Genomic DNA, 12588 nt, shown 5'->3' with positions numbered 1-12588 from the left:
TTTATGAGAAACAGCCTTGTTCCTGACGCTCCATTCGCTCTCAACGGAACCACCATCTCCGAATGCAACAGTTATATATACTTAGGTCGAGAAATCAACATGATGAATGACCTGGCACCTGAGTTACGCAGGAGGAAGAGAGCGGCTTGGAATGCCTTCAAGAGCATTGAAGAAATAACTAAAAGGACAAAGAACCTCCAACTACGAGCACATCTCTTTGATTCCACTATTCTTCCTGCATTAACATATGCCTCAGAGACCTGGACCCTACGAAAACAGGATGAGAACACTATTCGGGTCTCTCAAAGAGGAATCGAAAGAACTATGCTTGGAATATCACGATTCACTCAAATGAGAGATAGAATCCGGAGTTCTGATCTTCGTCAACGCTCAAGAATCAGAGACGCTGTCTCATTTGCCAAGACATCAAAAATCAGATGGGCTGGACATGTAATGAGGTTTACAGACAACCGCTGGACTAGAGCCATTACTGATTGGATTCCACGAGACATCAAAAGATCACGTGGACGCCCACCTATAAGATGGTCAGACTTCTTCGTCAAGACCCTAAATGATCGGTTTGAGGCTCTACATGTTCCTAAAACGAACAGATACCATTGGGCTACGCTAGCACGCAACCGGGATGAATGGAGACGTTACTGGCACCCGCTCGAATAAATCGATGAATAACGGGGATTAAGTGATTAAGTGATTAAGTGATTAAGTGATATATCATTGTTATCTCATAAATGTTATAGCTTCAGTTGTTGTTCACCTATTATTCAGCCCATTATCTATAGTTTATATCTTAACTTTGAGCTAAAGCCCTAATTATCTATCTAGTGCGCATTTTCAATTAAATGTTTACAGGCAACTAAAAGTTATTATTTACTGAAGTCAAAAGCTCTAGTTCTCCAATGTAATCTTTTGCCAATCTTACATTGAAAATATGATACAGTAACTTTAAATTTGAAAGAGACTATTCAGTGGCCTTGTCTGCTAATTTCTATCACTGATATCTATTTTACACCTCTGATCACACACAGAAAACACAGTAAATAGAAAAAGATAGAGAAATTCTCTCCAGATATTTACCTAATTAAAGTGGTAGAATTTATCCTTGTGCCTAAAGGCTTTCTCGATTAATGAGATGACTAACTGAATCTCTTTCAATGTGAGGAAAACTACAAGAAAAAGAAAAAAAGCTACAAGAAAAAGATAAACTCAACAGTTTGACAGTCATTGATAAAGTTAAAAGAAAAATGTTTGAGTGTGTTACAATATAGTTTCCCAATCAAACATAAAACTGATTCTATTTGTATTCTTTCAAAATTGTTTAAGCCAATACATATTTTTTTATTTTTTTTTCTTTTTTTATTAGTGAAACAACATGAGGTACAGTTATAGGCTTACAAATTTTGTGCTTGGGTTTCAGTTATACAATGATCAAGTGCCCATCCCTCCACCAGTGCCTGTCATCCATCACCACGGGTCCCAGCACCCCCCCTATCCCCCCCCCCCCCCCCGTCCCATCCTGCCTCTGTGGCAGGGTATTCCCCCTTGTTCTCTCTCTTTTCTTTTGGGTACTGTGTTTTGCAAGAGAGGCATTGAATGGCAATCATGTTTGGTCTATAGACTACTTTTAGCATGCTTCTCCCACCCTGGGAGGGTCCTCACAACACCCTTAATTTGGTGCTCTCTTCTCTATCTGAGCTTCCTTTTCACCTAGAACGTGTGGCTGGCCTTCCATTCATGGAGCAAAATTCCTGGTACTAATTTCAGCCATTCCTGGGTGTTAGTCTCCCTTTTTGTTGCTTTATGTTCCCCAGATGAATGCAATCTTTCTGTGTCTATCCCGCTCTTTCTGACACATTTCGCTTAACATGATACTTTCCATGTAGTACCACTTGTATGTAAATTTTATAGCTTCATCTTTTCTAACAGCTACATAGTACTCCATTGTGTAAATGTACCAAAGTTTCTTTAACCAGTCATCTGTTCTTGGGCACTCAGGTTTTTTCCAGATTCTGGCTATTGTAAAGAGTGCTGCAATGAACAAACAATTGCAGATGTCACTTCAACTATACCTTTTTGCCTCTCTGGGATATATTCCCAGGAGTGCAATAGCTGGGTCAAATGGCAGATCAAATTCTAATTTTTTGAGAGTCGTCCATACTGTTTTCCAAAAGGGTTGGACCAGCCGGCATTTCCACCAGCAGTGAAGGAGGGTCCCTTTCTCACCACATACGCGCCAGCATTGGTTGCTTTTGTTCTTGTGGATGTGGGCCAGTCTCTGTGGTGTGAAATGATATCTCATTGTGGTTTTGATCTGCATCTCTCTGATGATTAATGATGTAGAGCATTTTCTCATGTGCCTTTTTGCCAGTCGAATTTCTTCTTTGCGAAAGTTTCTGTTCATTTCCTCACCCCATTTTTTGATGCGGTTGGGTGATTTCTTCTTATGGAGTTTAACCAGTACCTTGTATATCCTTGATATCAACCCCTTGTCGGATGTGTATTTGGTGAATATCCTTTCCCATTCTGTAGACTGTCTTTGTATTTTGGTCACTGTTTCTTTTGAGGTGCAGAAGCTTCTTAGTTTAAGATAGTCCCATTTGTCTATCTCTGTTTTCACTTGCTCGGCCAGTGGCGTGACATCTTTGAAGATACCATTAGCTTCAATATCATGGAGAGTTTTGCCGACTTTTTCTTCAATAAACATTATGGATTCTGGTCTGATGTTGAGGTCATAAATCCATTTTGATCTTACTTTTGTGCATGGTGTTAGGCAGAGATCTGAACCCAGTTTTTTGCATGTAGCCGTCCAATTTTGCCAGCACAGTTTATTAAAGAGGCTTTCCCTGCTCCATTTTACTTTTCTTGCCCCTTATCAAAGATTAGATGATTATATGTTTGGGAGGAAATGTCAGTATATTCAACTCTGTTCCATTGGTCTGCAGCTCTGCTTTTGTTCCAGTACCATGCTGTTTTAATTATTACTGCCTTGTAGTCCCAATATTTTTAATTCTACCTTTTAATGATTGATTTGGGGCTCTATCATAGGAAATGACACCATTTTGATGACAGTATTAAGTAAGTACTTCTATCTCCATTCATGTGACTATGAAAGTCAAAATACTAGTTCTCCACCCTCTTTAACCAAGAAACACAAGTATTTCTAAATAATTATGTCAAGCGTATCCATGTATCCATTTTATCATTTTTCCTGCACCATCATCATGTAAATAAATTATTCTGTCTCATGCCATAATTTAATGAGTCTAACTAATCAAACTCTGTTACTCATAAATGATCAGGATAATGTTTTTAGCTCTTTGTTTTGTTTTGGGACTACACCCAGTGGTGCTCAGGGCTTACTTCTGGCTCTGCATTCAGGAATCACTCCTCTTGGGCACAGGAGACCATTAAGATGCCAGGGATCAAGTTGGCCTTGTGCAAGGCAAACACACTACCCATTATAATATCTCTCTAGCTGTAGGATGATATTTTAATGGAGATGATAGAAAAATGTTACTATTACTGACATTCTTAAAACTTTTTAATGAACACTCAGTGCTTAATGAATAATTATCTAGAATGCAAATGTGAATACCCATTTTCTTGTTTCTGTGACATTTCATTCTTGAATTATTTGTGCTTTTGGGGAACATTTTATGGTCAGTGCAATGTTATGATTTTGCTATAAAATTATGCTATATTATGCTATAATTTCGGATATGATATTCCTCATTTAAGTGTACATACTTTGAATTTCATTTCCAACATTTCTACATCAAATAAACTTTTCTTATTATACACTTTCTTCATACTTATTTTACATTTAATCATAAAGATAGCATAAAGTACTTAATTTATTGATGGTTTCTGATTGATAACATGTGTCCCTTATCAGCATACAAATTCATTTATGGTTGTGTTTGTCTTTTAAGTGTTATTTTTTCAAGATCTAGTACATTACATTTAGAAACATTCAATTTTTTTGAATGGATAAATGGATTTGGGGACTTGAATGAGATTTAAAAATCCTACTTAGAAGATTAATTTACAGAAGTACATTCCATCCCCTGGTGTTTCTTCTTTTGGGATTTATTTCATACTCCTCTTTCACCTTCCAGTGCTACATACATTGGCAAAAAATTAATGATTAAATGATCAAAAGTCCAGAAAAAATTCAATGAATAAAGTTCTATAATTTCAAAGTAATAAACATGCTCCATTATTTGAAATGATGAAAGCTGTTATCTTGAGCAAATACATTATAAATGGAATTAACCTCTTTTGCAGAGAAGACCTTCATTAGACCACCTTAGTATTGGAGAGAATATATACAAATATTTTATTAGTAGTTGAAAGATGGCTCAAGTCCAGGCTGTTTTTTTTTTTAACTATTAAAGAGATAACTCTTTAATGAATGTTTTGATTTGAGATATGTTCCACTGGGGCAGAGAGTGTAGGGGGACTGGTAAAGTGTGGTTTCATAGTCCTAATACACAAACTACATTTGTATTCGTTACAGTGGGCCTTGAGGTCTATTGAGAATGGAGATAGAAAATTGGGGGAGATAAGGCAAAAGGACAGCAAGAAACCTTCCACTGCCTCAGGCAATGGGCAGGGGAAAGGATGATAGATGCTAGCTTCTCCTTTAGTCATCTGGATGCTGGGATGTTTCTATTTCCAATTTTTTTTAATAAACAAAATATACTTCCTCGAAAATAAAACAGGGATTAAGTTTATTTTGTTATTTTCTTGCCAGAAATGCAACATTCATTTGCCTGGTGATTCTTTTTTTTTTCCCCCTTTTTCTCTTCAGGGGATACTTGGGTTTTACTAATAGGTGAGATGTCTCTGCCCTTTTCAACTTCTGCACACAGGTTATGTTTTCTTCTGAAGAGTCCAAATAATTGTCTGGAAAAAAATTCTTAATTCCTCTGTGGTTTAATTTGTAACACTGAAATAAGGGCAGGGTTTTATGAAAACTAAATCTAACAATCTAGAAAACAAAAAGAGCATCTTACATTGTGTGAATATTAGAATAGTTACTGGCCTTAGTAACTATCTTCCTGTAATATGATTTCAAGGTTGTAGAGAAAGACCTTTACCTCAGAAATGTTCTCCATCATATATATATGTATACATATACACACATATACATATATATATATTCTCCATCACATATATTTATATAATATTTTTCTCTGATATAGCATAATACCATGCTGAGCTGTAGAATGTTTAAACTGAGTATTAGAATCATTGAGCAGGAAGCATAGTCCTCTTCTTTGAGTCCAGTGGAAGCTCCCATTAGCAGGGTCTGTCAACTAATGGTTAAGATATATTGCTGATGTTGCTGATCACCAAGTCAGGGTAGCCCAGATGACACTAAGCAAAGCACTGTAGTACTGTTGTTCCTCCCGTTGTTTATTGATTTGCCCGAGCAGGCACCAGTAACGTCTCACAACAAATTGTGAGATTTCTTGTTACTGTTTTTGGCATATTAAATATGTCACGGGTAGCTTGCCAGGCTTTGCAGTGCGGGCGAGATACTCTCGGTAGTAGCTTGCCGGGCTCTCCGAGAGAAGTGGAGGAATCGAACCTGGGTTGGCCATGTCAGCCATGTGCAAGGCAAACACCTTACCCGCTGTACTATTGTTCCAGCCCATACTATTGCTCCAACCCGGGTAAGGCGTTTGGCTTGCAACTAAGTAAAAAAAAAAAAAAAAGCACTGTAAAGGACATAAAAGAAGAAGTAAAAACACTATCTGGAATTTTTAAAAAAAATATTCAGCATCTTCACATCAGCGATTTAAAATATGTAGGCAAAATTATTTCCAAATTTAAGCTAAAATTTCCAGTATCTCTGGCATCTTTGTATTTAATTTGCTATTAACCCTGTAATACTGGTTATAGAAATAAGGCTAATAATTAGAAATTAAAAACAAGTATGGGTAAAATTAATTATTCAAATTATTCAACTTATTTTTAAAAATTTTTATTATTATTCAACTTATTTATGCGAATATTTATTTGACTGAATGACAACAGCAGGATGATTGAGTACAATACATTTTTATTATTACATCATAGTAAATTAGCACTTTTTCATTATTAAAGTGATGCTTATAAAAATATATAAAAAAGTTCGAAAACGGCATGGTACTTGTCAAATATGTGTTGTGTGTGTGCATGTGTGTGTATGAGAGAGAGAGAGGGAGACACAGATGCAGAGACAAAGACAGAGAGAGAGAGACAGAGACAGAGAGACCTGGCAAGAAGAACAAAGAGTGCAGTTCTCTTGAGGTAGGCCAGCAGGTAGAGAAGCCAACACCACCCCTCCACTCCCCATCCCTGCCCCAGGCAATGGCAATGAATTTCCAGGAAAATAATAATACCAATAGCCCTGAAGCTGCAAAAAGCTAACTTTGCAGAAAACAGGAACTAATGTCTGATAAGGCTTCACCTGGCACCTGCAACAAACCCAGAGAAGACTGGAACACCTTAAGGAGAAGTTCCAGCGGGAACAAAAGGCCAGGAAAGAAATTTCAAAGACATCAAGCACTTCCATCTCAACTCCTTTTGGCAACCTCCCAAGTAATGGACTTTGACGTTGGTAGAAGCCCCACGAGGGGGCAGATTGGAGAAACTCTACCAAGCCACCTTGAAAAAAAGAAGGGCGGGCATATGCTGCCCAAGCCAAGCCCTTGTGCTGCTTGTGTCCACGTGGCTGAGCACATGTGTCACCCGAGCACAGGTGTCTCCTGCATCTTCAAGATGTGTACTTTCATGATTCCATATCTAATGCTGGCATGTGTGTGTAGGGGTTCTCTCTCCCCCTGGAGACATCTGAGCTTTCTCTTGAATGCATTACTCTCCACACTCCCCCACTTTCTCTCCCTATTCCTCTTCAAAAACCTCCTAATAAAATCTGTTTTATTTCACTTCTCGTCTACTCCTGAAATTCTTTTTTGCGAGGAGAGACAAGAACCCTGAAACCCTTTGTCCTAGGTGGCAGAAGCAGATTGGGAAAAAGTGACCACCTCTCTCCTCCCTGCTTCACACAAGCCACCCGTGGGGCCACCAACATCACTTTCCATGTAGAGAAAAATGATGGGATGTAGGATTCTTCCTTTTTTAATTTTCAGTCTTTCAGATTTCATTTCATTTAGAGTTTTTCCATTTTTTTAATGAAAAATTCTATGTTTACCTAGTGCCTCTGATTCGCTAAGCATGCCATCTTAATTAATGCTTTACACATTTTCATTACAATTATTTTTGTGTATACATGTTTGCTCTACTGGATTCTAGAACTGCTCAAAAATTAAGTTATTTATTGTATAATGTTAATCATGGAAAGAACATAGCAAAGTTACATATATCTTGAACTCATCTGAGATGCATAATCATATATGTCTAATAAGGAAGAAACAGCAGTTTCAAAGAATGAAACTAACTATTATTGAAATTTAATTCAGTGTGATGATATGTTTTGGGGAAATAAAGGTAGGAAATTAGAGAAAAAAGAAATCTAGAGAGAGAAATCTCCAAATCTATTGTGGAAAGTCACCCTTCACCCCCAGCCTCTTGCTGATAACAGAAACTTGCAGGAGTGACATGAACACAACAACACAACTGAAGATAAAATGTCTGAATCCAGATGGACTGAGCTGACCATTGCGAGAGGAAAATGAAAGTTTGCACTATGAATCCAGCCAATTTAAGTGCTTGCTGAAAAATAAGATTACTCAACACTCAACATTCAGTCCTCTTGGGAGGAGTATTACAAAATATCTAGAGCATATCATTCACTAATAAGCTGTCAAAAAGTATTTTATTCAAAGAACTTAGAGAACACAACACATTCTGATGAGAAAATACAGTTCAATAAAGACTAATTCTGAGATAATACAGATGGTGGAATTATCAAAGAAAAAACTGTGCTTAGTGATGTAAAAGTCTAGCTATCTTTGCCATGCTGAAAAATAATCTCAAAAATAATGCTGAAAAGAAATGGAATTATAAAGATTGGATTAAAAGCACACACTGGATTAAAAGCACACACTAGATGACTTAACAGAAGTAAAACTCTAGAAGAAAGAACCTGTGAACTTTAAGATTGATGGATATAAATGATTCATTAAGAGCAGTGATAAAAATATTCAAACAAAGGAAGAGATTTTCAAGGACCCATGAGACGAAATAGAGGTAATAGAGGCAGCAAAATTCATGTTTTGCATGAACCCAACAAAACCCAAATTTGATCAATCCCCAGCACTACTGGGTCGCTACTAAAGATCATTGGATCCTGCTCTGGAGGCCGCTATAGTTACCAAGAGAAGGCAAGGGAGAGCCCAGCAGCACTGAGCCATCAGGTCTGTTTAATTAATTAATTAATTAGTTAAAAAGTGCTGGGAGTGACCCCTTAGCTGCCTGTGCACTGATTTGGAGGCTCTGCCCACATTCCTCAAAAGATCTAAAATTTGCATAGTGATAACAGAGGGTAGATTACAGAAAAAAAAATTAACAGAATACCCCCAAATCATGTGTATTAAGTCATAGACACTTTTTTCATCTGAAAAATTCAGCCACTGCAAGTAAGCAAATAGAACATTATATCTTGATATATTATAACCAAGCTACTGAAATTCATAAACAAGCAATGGTATTGGGACCAGAAAGATAATACATGGCTTAAGACACATGCTTTTCATGATGACTCAGCATAGACCCCAGTTCCATCCTGGTCCCCAAGGATAGATTACCTGAGTAATCTATCAGGTTTTAAATTGTTGATTCCTTTACAAAGATGGTTATAGATACAAGGATAGTGTAATACGTTCAAGAGAAAACGAAGAGCTAAATTTTGCACAGCAGTCCTCTCTTGGGTCTTATTCATAAAATGAGACATTTCTAACCACCAGAATATTACAACATTTGAAGTAAACTAGCCAACAACATAACTCTGGCTACACGATCAGCTTCTTGATGGACAGGATGGTTAAATTTTTCCAAATTACCTTCAGGCTACAAACTGGGACTTAGGAAACACCAAAAAAAGGGATGATGAAAGTGCCTGGAGCAGATTAAAAATTAGAGGCACTATGTAACACTATTCCCAGAAATACACTTTTTTGGAGGGGTTTGTTTGTTTTATTTTGGGGCCAAACCCAGTGGAACTCAAGGCTGTGTAAGAATATCCTTTTAAAAAAAACTATCCCATATCCCTTCAGATAACACAACTGTATAGATAGAGGTAACCCTACAGTATAAATGATATTTATGGAAACATAATGCATTTGAGATAGGTGTGGGGTGAATAATCAAATTTAAAAAACTCTGAAAAAAAGGCAAAGTAATATTTTATTCTTCTGCAGAGAAGGTCTATCTAGTTACAATGTTATCTTTGCCCATTTTCTAGATAGAGATAGCACAGCGGTAGGGCGTTTGCCTTGCACGCAGCCAACATGGCCGACCTGGGTTCGATTCCTCCGCCCCTCTCGGAGAGCCTGGCAAGCTACCGAGAGTATCTCGCCTGCACGGCAGGGCCTGGCAAGCTCCCCGTGATGTATTCAATATGCCAGACACAGTAACAATAAAGTCTCCAATGGAGACGTTACTGGGCCCGCTCGAGCAAATCGACGATCAACGGGAGGGCCTTTACTTACTTTTACTTTACTTACTTATGGGAAAGATTAATTTATTCTGTATGGCTAATAAATCCTAATATATATGTATATATACATATATTATGATTTGACATGTATTTGCAATATATATGTTTGCTATATATATCATCATTAATTGATCCTTTTGGAAATCCATTCTGCGCATATCCATTTCAAATATTTAAATTGGCTTACCAAAGACTAATTGATATGCACTGTTTCTAGACTACAACTTATTATCTTCATTTCTAGCCTGGATCGTTCTGTAAACCCTGTTGTTAGGGACGTATCTCACTTGTTTTTATTTTGGGGTCACAATCAGTTCTGCTCACCTTTCTCCTGGTGGTTCTTGGGGTACAATATGTGGTGCCAGGGATTGAACCAATCAGTCCCACGCAAGGCAATCCCCTACCCACTCTGCAGTCTCTCCTGGACCTAGGGAGCTGTCTTTCTTGGCTATGTTTGTCCATGGTCATCTGAAGACTTGAGTCCTGAGGTCTGAAAGCAGCAGCCATGCGATATTTTATTAAAGGGCTTCTTTGCTCTGTAACCTTGCAGGCTTTTCTCTTCCCCTACTATTTTCTTGCTTCACAGTGACAGCTGGAGGCAACCATATCTATCCACTTGATGAAATCAGAACGTATAAAGCGATTTCTTTGCTGCACGAGGAGACCATTATGAACAATTTTGACTTTCGGTTGAACATAAAAAGAATACTAGGCTGCGAGGAATTTAATCTCTGTTCAAATTTTCAGGTGAGCATAGAGTCTGTGTGTTAAGAATGAAGCTAGGAAACATCTTTCCTATAAAATGATTTCAAGATTGTAGAGAAAGACCTTTACCTCACAAATGTTCTTCATCACATACATATAATCTTTTTCTCTGAGCACAAGACCTTCCTTTTCACTAAAGAGGAAAAAATGCCATTCTAACTTTTCCTGGGGAGGGTTCTATTGTGGCCATGTGCTAAGATCTCTCTCTGTGGCTGATTATATACTGCTCAGTCTTGGATGCACTTGGCAATTATTATGACCTCACTTTTGTCAACAACTTCCTATGCAGATTTTATTATCATTCTCCTCATACAGATGAGACAAGCAGAGAAAAGTTAAATGCCTTGCTGAGCATCATAACATTTAGGAGCACTCAAGCTGGGTTTCAAATCTGAACAATTTTGATCTGATCAGTTCTTTCTGCTTAAACACTCCTCTCTGTACCTTTCTCTAAGGGGATGGGAAGAGAAGCATAGTCTAGGTCTTGATAAAAACAGATTCTACAAGGAAAAAAATAGGCATTTATAAGAAATGATAAAAATTACAGTGAAGTTGACTGAAGGCTTTTGAACAGAAACAATTAAATAAGTAGAATAAACTGGAATCAGATACCTCCCTGGGAGACTAAATGGAGAGGTAGTTGTAGCTGAGAGAGTAAATTGTTTCAGTGATAGGGCAAGACTCGCTTAATAATTATCACCAAAATTACCTGGTACCAGTTGTTTCTGTTGCTGGTGGCTTGGTAAAGTAAAGAACAAGTTGTTTGGATGAAAGAAAAAAGTGCATCCACCTCCCTGTTTGACCCACCTGGTCATTAGTGCTTGAGGAAATGCCTCCCCACTCTGACTTCAAAGTTTTCATTCACAGCAGTTAAGGACATTTTCCATGGCTCCACAGCATTTTCAGTATTTTGTGTTATCAGTATTTTAAATTTCAGCTGTTCAGAAATGTGAAAATAGTATCTCATTGTTTACTAAATATTCAATTTGCTGATAAAGACATTGCGTATCTTTTTATATGCATATTCTCCATTCTTCACTCACTTGGGTTTTCATTTGTTTGTTTTGTTTTTGGTAGACACCAAGCAGTGTTCAGGACTAACTACTAGCTGTGCTTAGGGATCACTCCTGTCTATACTCAGGTGACCATGTGTGCTGTCAGGAATCTTATCCAGGTCAACCACATTCAAAGCAAGCACCATACCTGCTGCTTTGTATCTCTGGTACAAACTTGTTATTCTTATACTTTTTTTGTTGTCCACACCTTACTCACCTCAACACTTCCTGACTCTAAAATAAAAAACTCCTGGAATGTCTCAGTGTACCATATCTGGTTCTGGGGGATCAGAATGGGATTGACTAACACACACAGCAAGCACCTGAACATATGTACTATCTGTCTGGCCTTCATAGTCTACATTTGTCCGTCATCTTTGGTTAGGTGTCTGTTGAGATAGTTTGCTCACTTTTAAATTGTATTTTTTCCATTTGTATGGGTTCTAAAGAGTGGTGTATTTAGGATATAGTCTGTTGTGAGATATATCTTGCATGAGTACTTTCTTTGGCTGTATGAATTTTTATCTCCTTCTCTTGACAGTGGTTTTAACTTTAATCAATATTTTAATTTAATGTTTAGTCTACTTGTTATTTCTCTAGAGTCATTGTCAAACCCAAGGTCTTCTCCTTATGTTACTTTCTAGGAGTTTCATATTTTTGTATTTTACCTTTTGATCTATGACATATTTAGAACTAATTTTATTGAAAGATTATACCTCTGATAATTATTTCTGGCAGGCGTATCTCCAATTGTTCCAACACCAATTTTAAAAGAAGTTAGAGCCTCGGATGTGGCTAAAAGTGGTAAAAGTGGATATTTTATGTTCATAAAACCTGGTTCAATTCCCAGCACTAAAATTGGTTTTTCTCCTCATTCTACTCTATAAAAGATCAGTTAACTACATTTGTATGTTTCTGCATCTTAATTTTCCATCCCATTCTGTTTGCCTTTTCTTTTACCAATATGACACTTTATTAGTTAAAAGAGTTATTTTTTATTATTTTATTTTATTTGCCTTTTAGATCACACCCTACAATGCTCAGGGGTTACTCCTGGCTCTGCACTCAGGAATCACTCCT

General features: G+C 37.3%; 1 pseudogene; it reads left to right on the top strand.

The window, feature by feature from the left end:
- Positions 1-12588, top strand: part of LOC130045233 (fibulin-7-like) — an 83142-nt pseudogene that overhangs the window by 26510 nt on the left and 44044 nt on the right.

This window comes from Sorex fumeus, unplaced genomic scaffold, assembly GCF_029834395.1.
Source record: "Sorex fumeus unplaced genomic scaffold, SorFum_2.1 ptg000128l, whole genome shotgun sequence".
NCBI classification, from domain to species: Eukaryota; Metazoa; Chordata; class Mammalia; order Eulipotyphla; family Soricidae; genus Sorex; species Sorex fumeus.
The sequence above is the reverse complement of the archived record's forward strand: the minus strand, read 5'-3'. Positions and strand labels throughout refer to the sequence as shown.